The sequence below is a fragment of the Manis pentadactyla genome, chromosome X, assembly GCF_030020395.1.
Source record: "Manis pentadactyla isolate mManPen7 chromosome X, mManPen7.hap1, whole genome shotgun sequence".
NCBI classification, from domain to species: domain Eukaryota; kingdom Metazoa; phylum Chordata; class Mammalia; order Pholidota; family Manidae; genus Manis; species Manis pentadactyla.
The window spans coordinates 46,826,636-46,845,162 of record NC_080038.1 but is presented as its reverse complement, the minus strand read 5'-3'; the positions used below and the strand labels follow the sequence as shown (position 1 = coordinate 46,845,162).

Below are 18,527 nucleotides of genomic sequence, written 5' to 3'. Positions count from 1 at the left end.
CCTGACGTGGGTCACTTGCAGTGACTTGGGCCCATGACCTTGAATTACAAGCAAATGTTTCCTTTGGATAAAAACCAGTTCCCCTTCTTCGAGTTGCATTTCGGGGAGGTGGTGTTAATTTTGGGGATCTGTCCGAGATCCGGTTTGCGTGGGATGTGCCTGACACGGCAGCAGTAACGCTGCAGGGATTTCTCTGAGGGTAGGGAATGGGGGATCGGTAAAAGGTCAGTGGGACTGACAGGGGAAGGTGAGCAGAGCCAATAGGTGACGTTAGCTTCTGTGGGGGAAACGGAAGTTCCTGTGGCCTGGATCCTCACCTGACCCTAAGCTCCTCGATGATGTAGTTGGCCTCCTGCTAGGCGAATGCTTCCACACCCGCGGGCAATGAGCTATTACTGGCTGAGTCACTATGTAAAGAGCTGCGCCCCCGTGCACTGCGCAGAGGCAGAGAGGGAGGTGGGTTACGGGCCTGCAGACTGCTGGATGCGGACGGGATCCCAGTGCTCGACCAACATGTTGTCCCAGCGCTGGGAGAATAAAGCCACGTATAAACCCTTCTACCCCAAGAACGTTGCGTTGTCATTTCTCGGCCTCACGGAAGCCATAGTGAGCTTGCCCGGGGCTGAACCCCTCAGGCGGCAAGACAGCCTCACAAGCCTGAGCAAGAAAATGACAAACATTTGGGGGTATTGAGGAAGGGTGGAGGAGAAAGGGAAGACTGGAGAGGAGTAGAAAGAAAAAAGCAGAGTGAGTGAGGGTAGAGGATGGTTAAGGATAGTGTAACTTTTGGCTCGCAGGCAACGCCTTACAGTTTCTTAATTACGGTTCCAGTAAAATGCGTACCTCTCTCATTATAAAGGCAAGTAGGGATTCTCCAGGTAGGAAAGGCAAATTCCAATCTTTTTTAGTCACCAGAAGAGCTGTTGCCTTGCAACAAGGGAAAGTCTCTAAACATGCCATGGAGTAAATGTAGTAACCACATTGTTTTTTCATGTGAAACCTTCATAAGAGTATATGTCTATAATGCCTTAATAAAAAGGGAAATCTTTTGAGGAAATAAATAAACATGCCATGGAGAGGCCGACGGTATTATGGATGTATTTAATTCATTGGTATGCAAGAAGCTGTGTGATGGCCACGTGTAAATCCTCAAAGGTCCCTTGAAGCTCTGGTTCCTGTCCATGTCCCACCTTCCTTCACGGTGTTTTCAGGGTTATGCAGTGTAGCGGGTGGAACATACCCTGGAGATCTCGTCTTCTGTCCAATTAAAAAATGTCCCATCAATGCTGTCCAAAAGTAGTTCTCAAGTTTGTGTACTCTGATAGGTCATAGCCTGCAAATTCTTCATCAAGCTCCATTTCAGAGACACTGGAGAGACCAGACAGCAGCCTCGGTGTCTCCATAGCCCATCTGATTGGAGGCAACACCCAGATTTCTCCCAAAATCTTTGTGTGTAGTTTGTGTGTGTGTGTTTGCTAAAACATACGTGACGTAACGTTCACCGTTTTAAAGTGTACAGTCTGTTGGTAATAAGTACATTCACACTGTTGTGCAATCCTCACTATCATCCATCTCCCAAACTCTTTCTGTCTTGCAAAACTGAAACTCTGTACCAGCTAAACAATAACTGCCCATTTCCCCACCCACCTCCCAGCCCCTGGCAACTGCCAGTCGGCTTTCTGTCTCTAGCAATTGGACTACTCTGCTTACCTCATAGGAATGGAATCATACAGTCTTTGTCTTTTTGCGACGGGTCTACTTCACTTAGCATGATGTCTTCAGGGCTCATCCATGTCGTAGCACATGTCAGAATTCCCTCCCTTTTCAAGGCTATGTAATATTGCATCGTCACACATACCACGTTTTGTTAACCCATTCGTTTGTCAGCAGACACTTGGGCCACTCCCACCTTTTAGCTATTGTGGATAGTGCTGCCTCTGAACATGGGAGTACACATATCTGTTCAAGTCTCTGTTTCCAGTTCTTTTGGGCATATACCCAGAATTGGAATTGCTGGATCATATGGTAAATCGATGTTTAATCTCCTGTCTTTTGTGGGGGAGGAATCGCCATACTCCCAGTATCCTTCTCACAGAATGGAATGCTTGTGACTGTGGTTGTCTCAAGGTTTCATAGAAATGATCTGGAGTTACCAGACCATCTTCACTTCGATGAACCTGGATGGGAGCAAATTGTTTAGCACACTGGTCGGCCAAGGAATTTCCTGTTGTCTCATGGGTTTGTTTCCTAGGATGAGTTTCGACTCTGATGATGGCCAATTCCTTGAGGGAGGAGAAAGGCTTCTCGTAAGCTTGAACCTGCTCACCAAGCGTCATGCGAGTAACAACAGCGGTCAGTTGTTTCCACAGCATGCTGAAATCATAAAGCACGCCGACGGCACATGCGTCGTCTAGCTGTGCTGTGCTTGTCGAGGGACTTTCGTTGCCCCGGCCCCCCACCCGTTTCGGTTGTAGTGCCATCCGTCTGTGAGTGAAGTTTTCTCTTTGTTTATCACAATATGCACAAAATGTTGGACCAATTGTTGTACCTCCTGGATGGCAAGGTCTGCCAGCCCATTTTCTGCTTCTGAACAGCTGCTGATCTCTCAGGCTTAAGGCCATTAACCAAAAGGGTGGAGATCTCTGCAGTGCTGTTAGCATTTAGTGCCCACCCACTCGCACCCCCGCCCAGCATCCCTGCAAGTGCTCTCCAGTCAGTCTCCATAGTTAGAGACTCATTCTTCCTGCACCTGGCAACAGGATTACATTGTTCTCCAAGGAACGCTGGGGGTGGGTGGGTGGGGGCTGTCCAATTCAACTATACCACCGAAAAGAAATTCTCCTACCTCTACGGCTATAGCGGGTGCAGAGGGCATGTTATTCCTTTCAGGGTTAAATTCTCATTTGTGGGCACCCATGTGGCCCGGCCAAAGCAGGCTCTGGCACCTCCTCGACCTACTGAAAGGTGTCCTGCGATGCATCAGAGAGACATGTCAGTCAGCCTTTTAGGTAGTGGGAAATCTCTGATGTTGCCACGTAGTTGCAGGTAAGTCCCAACTCTCTCTGGTTATTGTGAAACTTCATTTGTTTTTTTGGGGTCTCCCAGGGATTTCAGTGGGGAGTTTTGGCAGGGGACTGGAAGCACAGGGAAGATTAGGGACAAAAACAAGTAACAGGACGGGTGGATCAGGAAGGTGTTTTTTTCCCCCCACCTTTGTAACAAAGAGTGATGCTATGCGTGAAAGGATGGATGGAATTAGCTACGTAAAAACCAAAGTATCTGTGCATCTGGAAAACCACAAGTGACTAAAAAGCCACACACACATAAGAAGAGCATCTGCAATGTATGTGCCTGAATGTGGGTCAAGATCGTCACCTGCAGCTGTTAAAATGAAAAGGCTAAGTACATTTACGACCCACTGAATGAATGCTCGTGAGAGTACAGAAAACCAAGACTCCTCACAGAATGTCGGTGACAATACAAATGGGTTTTGTGTCTTTTTGCAGTGTACACCAAGAGCGTTCAAAGTACTTTGTTCACGTCTTTTCGACGCAGTAAATCCACTCCTGAAATCTGTTACACATATCAGAGATGGTGAAAGATGTGTACGTACAGCTTTTTTGTTTCACTCTGTGACGGGATAATCTTTGAGGAATGTACCAATGCGCGTTCCTCCTGCACATTTCCTTGACTGACTTTCCCTAGAAGTTGCTAGTGTGTTTTCCACCAGAAAGCAGGAATGGGTGGTTGAAGAACAGGTATCTGCTGTAAGCAAATGTAAAGGGTGCATTTCGTCACAGTCTTGTGGCTTGGACATCTGTACCTGCTACAGACATTACAGCGAATACTGGAGAGAATAATTAATAATAATAGTAATAATAATACCACCGATAACATGATCTCCATAAGTGCCAGGAAGCAAGCAAAGAACCTGTTGGGTTGTATATGCTGCTCACCACCCCACGAAGCAGGTGCCATTCCCGCCACCCTCACTGTACACCTGTGCAGACTGTGGCACACGGGGGAGGAGTGCGTCGCCCAGGGTCTCCTGGCTCCTCAAAGAGGGCCCCAGTGTTCAGGTCCCAGGTCTACCACCTCTAGATTGCTCACCGGTTTGCAGGATGCTTTCCTGCTCTTCCCAGCACTAGAATGAAATAAAAGGTGCATTGGGAAGAGAGTAAAAGAGCCAGCGAAACGTCCTTAAAAGTGTAATAACATAGGAATCGTCCACAGTACTGTGTTAAACGGAAGGGGGAAGGGGAGAAGCAATGTAGGAGACCGTTCATACAGTACCACTCGAGTATTATAAAACGATAAATAATACGTGCAAAGAAGAGCATCGGGAAGAAAAGAGGTACTTGTTCATTTATTCCATGAATACGTGTTGCGAGCTCACAGCTAGGCGCTGTTTTGTGGGGGTGCCGAGAATACAATGCTGGGCAGACGCAGAGCAGGACAACCGTGATGCCTGCCTTACTCAGTTAGCAAGGTTACACGATGATATCGACCACTGGGGCGGGGATCGCAGGGCATTTCTCCTCTCCACCTCAGGTATTGCTTGTTTCACTCTTTTCCACTGTGTATTCCTGTAGGAAGAGAAATGAATAAAGCATTTTAAAGTCTTTTTCAAAAGGTGTTTAGTGACGAGGGTAACCTGCTGAAAATCTGCGTTTAGAAAGAGATATTCAAGTCATTATGCAACATGAACCTCATGTCTAAAGTGCACCTTAATGAATGAAAAGCCCCTAAGGATACTTACGCTGAAATATTGTTAAGTGGTCATCACTGGGTGATGGGACTGCGGAAACCATTGGATTTCTTTATCAAGCTTTCATTACCTGTCCTCCAAATTTTCGTCACTGACCGTGAGCGACTTCTACAATGACAGAACATCTTTTATCCTATGCAATACTCGGGTCCGTAAAACCCAGGAGATGCACCACCTCTAGCACGGCAATTCCGTGCTACTACCCCTTAGTCACCTCAGTCTCACTGAGATTACTGTGCAACGAAGGAGAGAGCCTTGAGACGGCAAAGACCTGGGCTCTGACTCGCCTCTGTCACCAAGAAGCTAGATGGCCTTCGCGAAGTCATCTGACCTGTCCGAGGTCAGAAAAACGGGTTCTTAAGGCATGTTTAATGACCTACACGAATGCCAACCGCACAGGGCCAAATGAAAAAGGAATCAGATAGGCTCCTGTTGCTATGTTGTAATCCAGGGCTAGGAAAAGATTAGGTCCGACATACATAAAGGGAAATGACCAGGCAAGTAAACTTTTCAAAACGTCACCGTATGTATTGGGCACCCACTAAGTGCTAGGTACCGCTCTGGTGCCGAGGACGAAGGAGCTCAACAAACAAACATGCACCACAGTTCCTGCCCGCACAGCGGTGAGCTGTGCTGCTCACCCTTGGATCACAGGTAATAATGTTTTGAACTCAAGATTCCCCCAAGCGTTCGACATTTACGATGTGTCTGTATCATTTTTCAGTGAGGTGGCTGTAAAGCTGAGAGAGCGATTTTGAAACAGGTGCAATTGAGTTTACAGAGGAGGAGGTTGAAGTCGTGGCGCAAAAATGGACGTCACTACATTGAAGAAGCCCCCGCTGTGCGGCCGTTTATCAGAAATAGCACCCCTGGTCGACCCGTGGGCTGCGGGCACTGTGGTTTAGGTTACGGTCCGTATCCGTCCTCCGAATTTTCGACAGCGAGGTCCACCGGCAAGACCGAAGGATTTACTCAGGACGGTTCGTAAAAGCGAAAACAACGTGGGGAAAGCCACCGACTAGACGCAGAGACCCAGAGAGGCCAGTTGTTGAGCAGCGGACCGGTCGCCCCCGGAGGAGAAAGGCCAAAGTGAAAGAGCAAATGGGTTTTCTCCTCGGGCCGTGAGTTGTGCCGGCAGGCCCCAAGGCCGGAAGAAGCTGCGGCGCCGGGAGCCGCGCGGCGCGGGCGCGGGCGCAGGCGCAGCAGAAAAGCGGCCGGTTTTCGCTGAAAAGCCTCCGCGCTGTTTTTTCGGGCGCGAGGGGCGGGGGAGTGACGGGCAGGAGGACGGGCGCGTGGCGCCACACTGCCCCCAGCAGGCCGGAGAAACAGAGCGCCAGCAGTCCGGGAGGAAAAGCCACCTTCCTCGCTGGCTTTCCGCGCACAGCCGTGAGGTGGTGGCTGAGGAGGAGAAGGGCGTGACGACGACCAGCAGGGAAAAGAAAGAAGCGGACCGGGCCGAGTGGCCCGGGTCCGGCCGTCCGCCGGCGCGACAGGCTCCCGCAGTCCCGTCCCCGGAACCAGAGCAACGGGCGGCCGGAAGGACGGGGCTGCGCTCGGCCGGGCCGGTTTCGGGCCTGCGGGCGGAGGGAGCCCAGCGAGGTCGGTGCCCGTCTCCCCGCGGGCGTCCGCCGCGGGCTTCCTCGCGGACCCCGTTAGCGAAGTGTCGGCGGAGGGACCCGACCGGGGATGTCCACGCCCTGCTGCTGTCGGCCGACAGCCGCGGCCCCAGCTGCCTGTACCGACCCCCCGGCCGCCTCTCCACGCCCGGGCCCGCGCCCGCGCCCACCCTGTTACGCAGGCTCGCCCCGCGGCGCTCCTCGCGCAGCCCTCTCAAAAACAAATCCCGCGAATGTAGGATTCTGAGAAGGGGCCTGGCCTTCTTGCTTGGCAGATCCCAAACACAGGCCTCATTTGTGGTCCCTACGACAAACATTGTGTATCTGCTTCCCGTCTGGGTACTTTGACGGAATGACCTTGTGCCTAGACAGCCGTCAAAGAAATGCACTGTAACGTCAGTTTCCCTACCTGCTAGCTTGTTGCGGAAGACTGTAGCTTCGACATCATGACTGATGCTCTGTTAGAAAACGAGTATACTCTTGGGGGAAAGCTGTCCTCTCCGGAGCTCTTCTTCGGAAGGACTGTGTTTGCCGGGCAGCTGTGCTAAACCGGGGCTCCAATAAATCTCTAATAAAACTCTCTTCTGGAGTTTTACGCTCGGACCTCTTTTCCTCCACGTTTCTTGGGGGGTAGTCAGAGGCCCTCAGAGTGACGCGCCTTGTGTAGCCCAGGGCTTCCCCGGTCGTGGCGCTAGGTATGGGCACAGAGGGGCCCCTTGTGCCCCTCCAGCCTCACAGCGCCCTCCGCTGAGCGGGTGAGTCCTCCTGACACCCGGACCTCCTCAGTTTTTCAGTTGGCGCTCCTGACCTTTGTTTGAGCTGGGTAAAACTTACCCTGGTATATATTCTAGGCAGGTTGACCTAGGGAAAGCCAAGGCTGATGGGATTGGCTAACACTGTTTGGCGAAAATGTTAGAGTGAAAAACTAGACACAACACGGTAAGGCTGGAACAAGATCGGTAAATGTAGGACAGACTGAGAATTCAGCTGCGAAGAATAGGGACACTTGCCCCTTCCTCCCAGAAGGCAGGAAGTGTTTGAGGGTATCCCTCGGGACCTGAGGCTGTCCCACCGCATCACCCTTAAAAATCACATTAAAATTGGTATATTGGCTCGTCCGGGGACACACACATAGGGACCGATCACCCAGTGCTTCACCGTCCCCTTAGTCAGTTGCTCAAGCCTCCCTAAAAGTTTAAACGCAAAACATCGGGATACCCTTCTTCAAAGACAGAACAATTCCCAAATGCTCAACAGCCACCCAGCAGCACCCCAGCTGGATTCATTCACGTGCAATACGTATGGCGGCTTTGACTTGCAAGCACTTAACTAAACGGGAAACCCTGAGTAAGGAAAACGAGGGAATGGCAAAATGCTCTCTTCACAGGACACGAGAAACTCTCGGATCCCGTAGCTAAATCAGAAAGACGTGCGGAGACAGCGGCCAACGTCGTCTCGACCTCGTCTGCTCCTACTCCCTTCTGTCCTCTTCTTCCCGAGCTCCCCCGTTGGGGCTTGCCTGCATTGCCACCTTCTCCTCAACCTCAGAAATTTACTCTTGCTGGCCCTAAAAGTTTTAAAGCTCCCTTAAGGAGAAAGTATAACCGGGTGGGAAGCATCAGAGTTTACAGCACGTGATCTCAAGCTGAACTCAAGAGTCTAACTAAAGAGTTTCATGACCCTTCACAAGACCGAGTAGGGTTTGCAAAGGAATTTGATCTGAGCCTCTGAACCTGACTAGTCAGCTCTGTGTCCGCTTACACATATGTTAGTATCAGAGAGCAAAGCTAAAGAATGGATAGATGACGCGGAATTGGTTAAACTGCCATTGAGGATTTTCGTAGACGTGAGGCTGTTAATCTTGAAAACTGCAGGAGAACTACACAAAGGCTGCATCAAGCAATCCCCCCAAATTTCCCTAAAAACGTAGACTGGGCCAAACCACAACAACGTAAAAGAAAGCCAGACAAACCTATCTTGGATCATTTTGAGAGACTGGCAAAAAACAACCTCTTAGACAACATTCAGGGATGCCTTTGAAAGCTTTCAAGGCCATCAAAACAACCCACTTTAAAATTCTGCCTCTTTACAAGGTTTGGAAGAAGAATTGGCTTTGCCGATAAAATGATACGATGTGACGTGGGCTACCTTACCTAGTACTGCCGTCGTTACTCTTGCAGATCAACTTGCAATAACTTCATTAAAGAGAGAGAAGGCCGAGGCTACTAAGATGATAAATTTACGGTTACAACAACAACAACTGGGTAATCCCAGCTGAAAACCTTTCCAGGGACCCCTTGAGGTCAAAAGACAGTCTCTGTTAGTAGGGTAGAAAGCCTGGACATCTTAGAAAAGACCGTCACAAGCTTAGGCGGCACCTTGAAAAGCAAAAGAAAAGGAGGACTAGGGATACTCTGGGGAAAAAGGGAGGACATTCCCCTTCTTGCTTACTTACACTTTAGGAGAGATTAATAATACAACTGAAGGGGAGACCTCTAAGGCCTTAATAGACACAGGGGCCACACTAGTCCTTCTTAACCCTACCTTACTGCTTGGGGTAAAAATTTGGTTCCAACGATAGGGGTCTCCAGTATGCCCATTCAAGTCTTTCAAGTCCACACCTATAACTTTTCACGTAGGAAATATCACCGGGAAGTGCTCATTTCTGTTCCTTGACAGTGCTCCGATCCCTTTAACGGGCAGAGATTTTTCTCGAAATCTATAGTGCCCACATCAGTGTCTCTTCTAAACAAGACATGTTTTTAGATTTAGAAAGGAAAAATGAAGTGGAATTTGGTTCTGAAAGAATAATGATTCCTACTGCTCCCAGAACCAGTGAGCTATATTATTAATTACCCCACGTACCGGCAGAGTTATGGACTACTCCCTCTGACACCAGAAAAATTAAGCCAGCCACGCCTATGAAAGTAACTATTGATGAAACAAAAGCCTTTGCCAATATCTGACAACATCAGCTTAAACCTGAAGCAATAATAGATGGAGTAAAGCCTATTCTGCGAGAGTATCTTTTAAAAGGACTTATTATTCCCCGCACCAGTCTTTGTAATACTCCTGTTTCACTTGTAAGACAATCAAATGGGAAAGGATGGAGATCTGTCCGAGATTTAAGAGCACCGAGTAATTTTGCGATACCCTGTCACCCTGTAGCCCTTAACCTGCATACCTTACTTTCTTCAGTTCCCCCAGACACTACTTGTTTCTCTGTGACGGACCGATGTAGTGCATTTTCCAGTATTCCCATGGAAAAGGACAGTCAATATTTGTTTGCCTTCACCTGGGAAGATAGACAATACACGTGGACAGTTACACCACAAGGGTGTACTCAGAGTCCAACTTACTTCTCTCAGATTCCAAACGTAGATTTAGCAGATACTAAACCTCCTAATAATGCCACCCTGATTCACTATGTTGATGACGGTTTTTATGTTCTACGTCCGAGATAAACTCTCAAAAAGCGAGAGTTACCAATGTAACTCTAGCTTAGATGCGATACTCTCCACCCCGATCCTTTACTTCCCACCGAAGAAGGTAGTCATGAACATGACTGCATCCCCTTAAGTGATTTTTTTTTTTCTTATCCCCAGGAACGATCGACAGGGAACTCCTATTAATACTGCCGGTTTTATTTGGTTTACAGATGACTCATATCTTAAGGATGCTACAGGACTTTACCAGGCTGGATGTGCCATTATTTCTTCGACAGATGTTACTGAAACCTGTTCTTTGCCTACTGCTAAATCAGTACAAGCTGAACTGATTGCTTTAAGAACTCAGCCTTGCCATTTAGCTAGCGATACAATAGCTAATATGTATACTGACAGCCGTTAATCCCTTTGGGATAGCACATGATTTTGATATGCTGTGGAAACAGCAGGGTGTTCTCACCTCTCCTGGGCAACCTATCAAAAATGGCCAATTCCTGAGGCTGTCCAGTTAGCAAAACAAGCACCTATTATGAAGGTCCTTGGACATCCTAAGTCAAATACTATGGGAGCTTAAAGGCAGCCACCTTGCGGATGCGGCGGCAAAACAAGCTGCCCCAAGTGGTAATTATGCAAAATCTCGAGAACGTCCTCTACTTTTCACAACTAAAGACTTCAGAAGATTTCCTCGTTGTATAGGCTCAGAGAGTAGCTACTGATGAGGGAAAAAACTGGGGCATCAAAAAGGGGAAACTTTGCTTCCACTACAGAGGTATGTCTTGGGTCCAGTAACAAACCTCTCATACTCGGAGTCCAAATGCCATACCTACCTGTATTCACCAAACGAATCAGTCACTGGGGACCTGAAAAAAATGGTTCTATGGGGAAAACAGTATTGCTGGAGACCTTTTACTTACTGCATTCGCTCATATGGTTTACTCTCACTGTACTGTTTGTCCTAAATATAATCCCGGAAAGCCCCTTCATGGTTCCCAGGGTCATTTTCCTTTGCTGATGGGACCTTTCGAGATGTGGCAAGTGGATTTCATTCAATTGCCGTCATCTCAGGGATATAGATAATGTCTTTGTACTAGCTTGTATGTTTTCACATTGGGTGGAAGCTTTCCCTTGGAGAAGAGCAACGGCCCTCGCTGTTGGAACATTGTCACTAGAGAAAAATGATTCCCACCTGGGGAACGCCATCTGAATTACATAGCGATGGAGGGTCGTATTTTACCGGAAAAGTAATTAATTCTATCTGCAGTATCTGGCCTATAAGGCATGCCGCATTTTCAGTGTGCTTATCCTCCTCAGCCATCTGGGTTGGTAGAAAGGGCTAATATTAGGTATCATAAAAACTCAATTGGCAAAACTCATGGACGTCTTTAACCTTCCCTGACCAAAAGCTCACCCACTAGCTTTACCAAGTCTCAGATCTACACCCTTTGGAAAACACCAGCTCTCGCCACTTGAGATTACAACGGATAGACCAATGCGATTAGATGAAGGAGAACGTGAACCTCCTCTATTAAAGGGAGATATTTCTCGTTATTGCTCTGGTCTTATTAAACCACTCAAGCAAAATGAACCTTTAGTTACCCTTTTCTCACTAGCCTCCAAGGAGATGAAGAATTTAAAGACCGTGGGTTACAACCCGGAGACTGTGTCTATGAGAAGAGACACCAAATGAAAAGACTCCTTACAGCCTCCCTGGAAGGGATCTTACCTGGTGTTACTAACCAGTCCTTGTGCTGCTAAAGTAAAAGGTATGGGCTCATGGATTCACACTTCTCATTTTCAAAGGGCTCCTATGCCTCAGTGGACTTCAACTCCCATTTCTGATATTTGACTCCAATTGACCAAATAAACTTCATCTGACTAGGATGAGAACCAGCCGACATCTGAATGACATGCTTTTCCCATGATCCCCGACCTCGCCTGTACATGCCAATATTCTCCATCTTTTGCTCTTAACCCTCTGTTTCTCCCCATTAATACTGGAAGATCCTGATGCTAACATATTCTTACGATGGCTATATTTGTTTACAAAAGAAAAAAAAAAGGGTCATTCGGTCAAACTGTTGGGTCTTTGGACAGCTACCTATATCCAGTACTTCTTGGGTTACCTTGGTGGGTTTCCCTACTCCAAGGAAAAGACTGGTCTAGTTTGCGGTCTCGAATACATACACGAATACGTGAGTGTCAACGCAGTATTACAATCCCAAGTTACTAACTGGGATCCAGATTACTGCCCTGTTAGTCTATCTCGCCCTGGCCACGGGTTCACCTTTTCACAGTGTGATATCACTAAGCAAGCCCAACAAAAAGGAGACTTACTCCTTATTTTTATAAGCCAACTGGCGTAACTGATGACAGACTTTTTCCCAGCTACTGGATGGATTTGTATGGCTCAACCCTGGTTACAAAAAATCAAGTTCAGTTGCTCCACTCTGTTGGGAACAAAGAAATAATTCTAAGGATAACCCTCCAAACTGTACGTGACAAACGTGACAAACGGGATGCATACCTTACCAATACTGTAAGTGTTGAGGGGACCGATGTGTATTTTCCTCGGTCCTTGTCCCCGCCGCGACAAAGAATCGAAGGGCAGAGACACAGTAGTGAAGCAGAGTAAAGTTTTATTTAAAGTTACTTAAGGAGAGAAAAAGTGCAGCAGGCAACCTCAGCGAGGAGAGGCGCCCTGAAAGGTTGGAGAGAGAGAGTGTAAGATTAAAAGGTTACGCACTTAGAAAGTGCAGGCGACCACAGAGAGAGGAGCGCCCCGAAAGGTTGGGGGATCCCCCTTTTAAGGATTCATCAGGAGTGTGACTAAGGGCTGGGGGTGCAGACTTGTTAAGTGGTCTCTGAATATTTAGAATTAGCACAAGGAACTTCCTGCTCTGATTTCTCCCCTGAGATAACCGGCATCTTGGTCTGGGAGCATATCAAACAAGACTGCCTGCCCAGCCCCCAAGGTGGGCTGAGTTATTGTCTGTTTGCTAAAGAGTAAGTTAAGAATCTTACTTACTAACTTCCTCGGTGTTAAAATGCAATCTTATCTTTAAGATGGAATCCTTCCTGCCTTTTACTATGTTGTTTACGGCTGGGCCTGCATGCTAAATTAGTTGGCTAGGTTGCAAACTACTTGATTAGGGCCAAAGGAGAAGAAAAACCCAGCATATAGGTAAAGTTAAAAAAATAAGCTGGGCCTGCATGATTAACACAATAAAGACATGGGCTATGCTGAGGTACCCTCCTTTACCTGGGGAATATTCAAACATTCCAGGCCAGGCTGCTCCTGGCTTTTTGAGCTTTAACTGATTAACTCTGGGCTTTCCTGGCCTTATGCTCTTTCCACCCCGCTCATATCTGTTTTCCTGCCTAACATAACCACGCCCTAACATTATTAGCAAGTGGTGATTGGTTTGCTGCTCACTGGCTCTGGAGGCCTGGTAGTTACTGGATTGCTCCTGATGGAACTCAGTGGCTTTGGCTCTGCAGAACTAATCTCAGGCCTTGGCTTCTACCTGGACCGTTCGGGAGATAGACTTTGGGATTCCCTTGGACAAGGAAAGATCAAGCACACGTCTCCACTGTCGCAACTATGCCACATTTGAAGGCCTCGTGGACACGTGCTGTTTTTCATGGGTATGGCCATTTAACGATTGTATTTACTCCTTCTATAGGAATTGAGGATGTCATCGTTCACACCGACACACCAGATTTACTCAACAAGCTCTAAGTGGGAGCCAACAAGGATTATCCCGTCTTGATGCAGAAGTAACTCGCGAAAAAAGTGCTGTACAGGATCATATGGCTTTAGACATTCTAACTGTACCTCAAGGGGGGTACTCGTGCCATAATTAAAACAGAATGTTGTTTTCATACAAGACAGTTTGGAAAACATTACCCACTTCTTAAGCCATGTGAAAACTCCCATCGCTGCGTTAGGTACCGCTGCTCCTGGTGCTAATGACCTTCGTGCCCCATGGTTTGGGCCCTGGGGCTCCGGAACGATATTCGGTATAGTCTGATATTTGGTATAGTCTGCATTACTGTCCTAATTGCAATTACTTGTCTTTGCCTTTGTAATTGCTGTTCACTCGGGGCTAGCTCCTCTCTGGCCCCCCAAATTTAAAAAGAAGCACGTAGGATCAAAGCACAACAATGTGACCCAACTGAAAATGCATACCGTCTTTAATTCAAAACCATAGTGGCCGGATGACACGGAGCTTCTGCGTTCCCTGCAATATTCCAGTAACTCAACCAAAGATTACTGAGACGTGCAGGAACGCGAGGAGCTCCGGGCAGACGAAATTTCACTCTGGCATCAGGGGACTAATATGGATCATCAGTGCTTCCTACAGGAAGATTTTGATCAAAAGAGGAAAATGTCAAGAAGAAATGTAAAGAATGCACGATTCTGAGAAGTGCCTGGCCTTACCGCTTGGGTTATCGCAAACGAAGGCCTGATTTGCGGTCTCTAGGACAAACGTTGTGTATCTGCTGCACGTCTGCATACCTTTGGGGAATTACCCTGTGCCTAGATAATGATCAAAGAAGAGCCCTGTAATGTCAGCTGTCTCTACCTGCTAACTTGCAGTTTCAGACTGTAGCTTTGACGTCATGACTGGATATTCTTCGTCAGCAAACGAATATCATCTTGTAAGAAAGCTGTCCTCTCCGGGGCTCTCTTCTTCTGGGCAAGGGCTACGTTTCCTGGGCTCAAATAAACTTCTAATAACGCTTTTCTGGAGCTTAGGATTTCTTTTTACCGGCAGCCTTCACTCATCTGATTACAGTTAATTCATGAGGATGAGGAGAAGGTGGCAATGCAGGCAAGCCCCAACGGGGGAGCTCGGGAAGAAGAGGACAGAAGGGAGTAGGAGCAGACGAGGTCGAGACGACGTTGGCCGCTGTCTCCGCACGTCTTTCTGATTTAGCTACGGGATCCGAGAGTTTCTCGTGTCCTGTGAAGAGAGCATTTTGCCATTCCCTCGTTTTCCTTACTCAGGGTTTCCCGTTTAGTTAAGTGCTTGCAAGTCAAAGCCGCCATACGTATTGCACGTGAATGAATCCAGCTGGGGTGCTGCTGGGTGGCTGTTGAGCATTTGGGAATTGTTCTGTCTTTGAAGAAGGGTATCCCGATGTTTTGCGTTTAAACTTTTAGGGAGGCTTGAGCAACTGACTAAGGGGACGGTGAAGCACTGGGTGATCGGTCCCTATGTGTGTGTCCCCGGACGAGCCAATATACCAATTTTAATGTGATTTTTAAGGGTGATGCGGTGGGACAGCCTCAGGTCCCGAGGGATACCCTCAAACACTTCCTGCCTTCTGGGAGGAAGGGGCAAGTGTCCCTATTCTTCGCAGCTGAATTCTCAGTCTGTCCTACATTTACCGATCTTGTTCCAGCCTTACCGTGTTGTGTCTAGTTTTTCACTCTAACATTTTCGCCAAACAGTGTTAGCCAATCCCATCAGCCTTGGCTTTCCCTAGGTCAACCTGCCTAGAATATATACCAGGGTAAGTTTTACCCAGCTCAAACAAAGGTCAGGAGCGCCAACTGAAAAACTGAGGAGGTCCGGGTGTCAGGAGGACTCACCCGCTCAGCGGAGGGCGCTGTGAGGCTGGAGGGGCACAAGGGGCCCCTCTGTGCCCATACCTAGCGCCACGACCGGGGAAGCCCTGGGCTACACAAGGCGCGTCACTCTGAGGGCCTCTGACTACCCCCCAAGAAACGTGGAGGAAAAGAGGTCCGAGCGTAAAACTCCAGAAGAGAGTTTTATTAGAGATTTATTGGAGCCCCGGTTTAGCACAGCTGCCCGGCAAACACAGTCCTTCCGAAGAAGAGCTCCGGAGAGGACAGCTTTCCCCCAAGAGTATACTCGTTTTCTAACAGAGCATCAGTCATGATGTCGAAGCTACAGTCTTCCGCAACAAGCTAGCAGGTAGGGAAACTGACGTTACAGTGCATTTCTTTGACGGCTGTCTAGGCACAAGGTCATTCCGTCAAAGTACCCAGACGGGAAGCAGATACACAATGTTTGTCGTAGGGACCACAAATGAGGCCTGTGTTTGGGATCTGCCAAGCAAGAAGGCCAGGCCCCTTCTCAGAATCCTACATTCGCGGGATTTGTTTTTGAGAGGGCCGCGCGAGGAGCGCCGCGGGGCGAGCCTGCGTAACAGGGTGGGCGCGGGCGCGGGCCCGGGCGTGGAGAGGCGGCCGGGGGGTCGGTACAGGCAGCTGGGGCCGCGGCTGTCGGCCGACAGCAGCAGGGCGTGGACATCCCCGGTCGGGTCCCTCCGCCGACACTTCGCTAACGGGGTCCGCGAGGAAGCCCGCGGCGGACGCCCGCGGGGAGACGGGCACCGACCTCGCTGGGCTCCCTCCGCCCGCAGGCCCGAAACCGGCCCGGCCGAGCGCAGCCCCGTCCTTCCGGCCGCCCGTTGCTCTGGTTCCGGGGACGGGACTGCGGGAGCCTGTCGCGCCGGCGGACGGCCGGACCCGGGCCACTCGGCCCGGTCCGCTTCTTTCTTTTCCCTGCTGGTCGTCGTCACGCCCTTCTCCTCCTCAGCCACCACCTCACGGCTGTGCGCGGAAAGCCAGCGAGGAAGGTGGCTTTTCCTCCCGGACTGCTGGCGCTCTGTTTCTCCGGCCTGCTGGGGGCAGTGTGGCGCCACGCGCCCGTCCTCCTGCCCGTCACTCCCCCGCCCCTCGCGCCCGAAAAAACAGCGCGGAGGCTTTTCAGCGAAAACCGGCCGCTTTTCTGCTGCGCCTGCGCCCGCGCCCGCGCCGCGCGGCTCCCGGCGCCGCAGCTTCTTCCGGCCTTGGGGCCTGCCGGCACAACTCACGGCCCGAGGAGAAAACCCATTTGCTCTTTCACTTTGGCCTTTCTCCTCCGGGGGCGACCGGTCCGCTGCTCAACAACTGGCCTCTCTGGGTCTCTGCGTCTAGTCGGTGGCTTTCCCCACGTTGTTTTCGCTTTTACGAACCGTCCTGAGTAAATCCTTCGGTCTTGCCGGTGGACCTCGCTGTCGAAAATTCGGAGGACGGATACGGACCGTAACCTAAACCACAGTGCCCGCAGCCCACGGGTCGACCAGGGGTGCTATTTCTGATAAACGGCCGCACAGCGGGGGCTTCTTCAATGTAGTGACGTCCATTTTTGCGCCACGACTTCAACCTCCTCCTCTGTAAACTCAATTGCACCTGTTTCAAAATCGCTCTCTCAGCTTTACAGCCACCTCACTGAAAAATGATACAGACACATCGTAAATGTCGAACGCTTGGGGGAATCTTGAGTTCAAAACATTATTACCTGTGATCCAAGGGTGAGCAGCACAGCTCACCGCTGTGCGGGCAGGAACTGTGGTGCATGTTTGTTTGTTGAGCTCCTTCGTCCTCGGCACCAGAGCGGTACCTAGCACTTAGTGGGTGCCCAATACATACGGTGACGTTTTGAAAAGTTTACTTGCCTGGTCATTTCCCTTTATGTATGTCGGACCTAATCTTTTCCTAGCCCTGGATTACAACATAGCAACAGGAGCCTATCTGATTCCTTTTTCATTTGGCCCTGTGCGGTTGGCATTCGTGTAGGTCATTAAACATGCCTTAAGAACCCGTTTTTCTGACCTCGGACAGGTCAGATGACTTCGCGAAGGCCATCTAGCTTCTTGGTGACAGAGGCGAGTCAGAGCCCAGGTCTTTGCCGTCTCAAGGCTCTCTCCTTCGTTGCACAGTAATCTCAGTGAGACTGAGGTGACTAAGGGGTAGTAGCACGGAATTGCCGTGCTAGAGGTGGTGCATCTCCTGGGTTTTACGGACCCGAGTATTGCATAGGATAAAAGATGTTCTGTCGTTGTAGAAGTCGCTCACGGTCAGTGACGAAAATTTGGAGGACAGGTAATGAAAGCTTGATAAAGAAATCCAATGGTTTCCGCAGTCCCATCACCCAGTGATGACCACTTAACAATATTTCAGCGTAAGTATCCTTAGGGGCTTTTCATTCATTAAGGTGCACTTTAGACATGAGGTTCATGTTGCATAATGACTTGAATATCTCTTTCTAAACGCAGATTTTCAGCAGGTTACCCTCGTCACTAAACACCTTTTGAAAAAGACTTTAAAATGCTTTATTCATTTCTCTTCCTACAGGAATACACAGTGGAAAAGAGTGAAACAAGCAATACCTGAGGTGGAGAGGAGAAATGCCCTGCGATCCCCGCCCCAGTGGTCGATATCATCGTGTAACCTTGCTAACTGAGTAAGGCAGGCATCACGGTTGTCCTGCTCTGCGTCTGCCCAGCATTGTATTCTCGGCACCCCCACAAAACAGCGCCTAGCTGTGAGCTCGCAACACGTATTCATGGAATAAATGAACAAGTACCTCTTTTCTTCCCGATGCTCTTCTTTGCACGTATTATTTATCGTTTTATAATACTCGAGTGGTACTGTATGAACGGTCTCCTACATTGCTTCTCCCCTTCCCCCTTCCGTTTAACACAGTACTGTGGACGATTCCTATGTTATTACACTTTTAAGGACGTTTCGCTGGCTCTTTTACTCTCTTCCCAATGCACCTTTTATTTCATTCTAGTGCTGGGAAGAGCAGGAAAGCATCCTGCAAACCGGTGAGCAATCTAGAGGTGGTAGACCTGGGACCTGAACACTGGGGCCCTCTTTGAGGAGCCAGGAGACCC

The 18,527-nt window shown here is 49.1% G+C and overlaps 2 long non-coding RNA genes across 4 annotated transcripts; one reads left to right on the top strand and one right to left on the bottom strand.

The window, feature by feature from the left end:
• Positions 1-932: 932 nt before the first annotated feature.
• Positions 933-5,403, bottom strand: LOC130681975 (uncharacterized). 2 transcript variants are annotated; one of them, XR_008995286.1, is made up of 3 exons: positions 4,760-5,399; positions 1,711-4,586; positions 933-1,257 (listed from the first exon to the last, which is right to left on the bottom strand). It is a non-coding gene; the product is annotated as an uncharacterized LOC130681975 (long non-coding RNA). The 2 variants fall into 2 exon arrangements; XR_008995285.1 differs by lacking the exon at positions 933-1,257 and having other exon boundaries at positions 4,340-4,586; positions 4,760-5,403.
• Positions 5,404-16,833: 11,430 nt separating this feature from the next.
• On the top strand, positions 16,834-18,229 carry LOC130681976 (uncharacterized). Of its 2 annotated transcripts, none has more exons than XR_008995287.1 (3): positions 16,834-17,159; positions 17,693-17,809; positions 17,983-18,229. It is a non-coding gene; the product is annotated as an uncharacterized LOC130681976 (long non-coding RNA). The 2 variants fall into 2 exon arrangements; XR_008995288.1 differs by lacking the exon at positions 16,834-17,159 and adding an exon at positions 17,166-17,586.
• The last annotated feature ends 298 nt before the right edge of the window (positions 18,230-18,527 follow it).